We start from the raw sequence: 2,384 nt of genomic DNA, 5'->3' as shown, positions 1-2,384 counted from the left end.
TATAATAACTTTTTGAAGCATCAAATCTTTAGGTGAATGAACTTTCAGTGAAAGGGCAGAGATGTGTGTTTTGTGTTTTGAAGATGAACAAATGTCTTCTGGATCTGGTATGACATGAGGGTCAGAAATGATGACAGCATTTTCAATTTTGAAGTGAACTATCCCTTTGATAAATAGAGGGGATTGTGATTACCACGAAGTTGGAGTAACAGAAAACAGAAGCATACTGAAGGATGAATAGTATGAAAGAGTATAGTAATGACATTGACTTTTTAGCAAACAGAATTTTCTTTTTATACAAATCAGCCACCACATCACACTGTTTTCTTATTTCTTCTCTTTGCAGGTTGAGTAAATGCAGTATCGGAGAGGAAGGTTGTTTTGCTCTGGCTTCAGCTCTGAGATCAAACCCCTCACACCTCAGAGAACTGAACCTAAGCTTGAATAAACCTGGAAACTCAGTGAAATTCTTGTCCGATCTTCTGGAAGATACAAATTGCAAACTGGAGTCCCTAAAGTGAGTTTTGCTCTCGTGACTGTTACATTGTTTGTTCTGGTCTCTGTATAACTAGTACTGAAATCTTTCTTATTTTTCTGTTAAACAGACTCTAGGCTCCATGCATTTGACCTGATTGACACTGTCCTACAGAGTAGCCTGTTCCTTTGTCTCCACTGCCTACTATGAATAACAGTACATTTAATTTACTCTCAGTTAAAGCAATACATTTGATCAATGCTTAAAGTATTTAGTTTGTTACATCATTCATTCAATTTTACTGAACACATTTTCACACTTGTCAATCATGTTTGACAAAACATCAGCTGGTCCAGTGCATATAACACTGAAGCTCTGGACACGTCTCAGCTATACATCTCCATGCACAATACTGTTTTCATCATATGTCTACTTCATTTGATTGAACATATTAACAGAAATGAATTAATAAATAAAAACTATCCATGGCATTATTTAAAAAACAAGTGTCTAAACATTTTCACATTACTGTAGTTTCTCAGATAAGTTGTTGCAGGCATTTTGAGGACGTTGCTACAGATATTCTATGAATTTAGGCTATATATTGCATATATATGTCTTAAGTAGTCACATCTTTTTCCATTTGATTATTGTACCTAAATGTATAGATCATAGTTTAGATACATGTAATTACACATAATTTTAAATCAAAGAGTTTTTTATTGATTTCATATTGTATATTACATTTTATATTTTACATTACAATTGTCTAGTATTTAACTGGCTCACATGTTAACTTGCTTTTATAGTTAAACATGGTTTCAATTGGTGGTTGGTGTTTTGAATAAATGGTTGAAGAAAAAACTTCAAAATGTTATTTATGTGTATATGTGCTATCTTTAACTCTATATTGCATATATTTAATACAGGTAGATTCAAATTAAATTGAACATACATTTTAGCTGTGAAATAATAGAATAATAATAGAATTTAAGTAATTGTCATGAAACCTGGGTGTCATTTTAGTAAAGCTGTAATATGCAGTACTGACACCATCAAATTATGGTAAATATGGGACATTTACAGCTGAGTGTTCCACAGTGTAATCTCATTAACAAAGCAATGTCAAACATGACAATAGATGCACAACACTGGTAGTTCTCACTCACACATACAGTATCTGTGTGGTTCTCTATGCATGGAAACATGTCACAATGAACACTGCCGGAACATTCAGATACAGTTCATTAATTTGATTCAGCTGTTTTTCAGCTAGTACATCTTGATTACTGATGAACAATAACAACAAACGTATGGGAATTATGCGCAAACTAATGCCACTGTGCTGCTGGGTAAGTAGCCCACCTGACTTGACCAAGTATCAATCTTCATAATTAACTGAATTTAAAAAATAAAGATCCATGTCATATTTCATGTTAAAAAATAAAGAAATTAAATTTGTGTCTATTATAGGATCTTTTGGACATTTTTATTACTGTAACACACATGTGAACATTATGCTATACAGATATTTTTTTTAGCTTAGCCATAATTCCTGATAACAAGTACTAGAAAGACGTTTAAATACCTTACAATATAATATTTCGAATAATATGTTAATACGAAATCAAAAGGTACTGAGAATGACTTTTACGGATGCAAAACAAAATCTTCATGGTCCTAAACACAGACCTCCTTTTCTTCATACTTTAGTTATTTTGTTTTCAGGGTGAAATATGAGTTATGTTTTTATTTATTTATTTTATTATTATTTATTTTAATTTTTTTTGTCTGAGATTAACCTTAGTGCTTGGTATCACATACCGAACCTACGTTTCAACTACTCACTTTGCAGACTTGACGTGAAGATTCAGACTACTATGCAGTACCTGCAGGCCGCTTTATGACC

At 32.4% G+C, this 2,384-nt stretch overlaps 1 long non-coding RNA gene across 1 annotated transcript in view; it reads left to right on the top strand.

The window, feature by feature from the left end:
- LOC107574320 (uncharacterized) overlaps positions 1 to 677 on the top strand; it is a 1,737-nt gene extending 1,060 nt beyond the window's left edge. The window contains exons 2-3 of the long non-coding RNA XR_001607654.1: positions 347 to 517; positions 606 to 677. This is a non-coding gene — a long non-coding RNA (uncharacterized lncRNA). The remainder of the gene's footprint in view (positions 1 to 346; positions 518 to 605) is intronic.
- The last annotated feature ends 1,707 nt before the right edge of the window (positions 678 to 2,384 follow it).

Source organism: Sinocyclocheilus grahami, unplaced genomic scaffold (assembly GCF_001515645.1).
Source record: "Sinocyclocheilus grahami isolate Dianchi unplaced genomic scaffold, SAMN03320097.WGS_v1.1 scaffold2182.1, whole genome shotgun sequence".
Lineage (NCBI taxonomy): Eukaryota > Metazoa > Chordata > Actinopteri > Cypriniformes > Cyprinidae > Sinocyclocheilus > Sinocyclocheilus grahami.
This window is presented reverse-complemented; position numbering and strand designations above follow the sequence as displayed.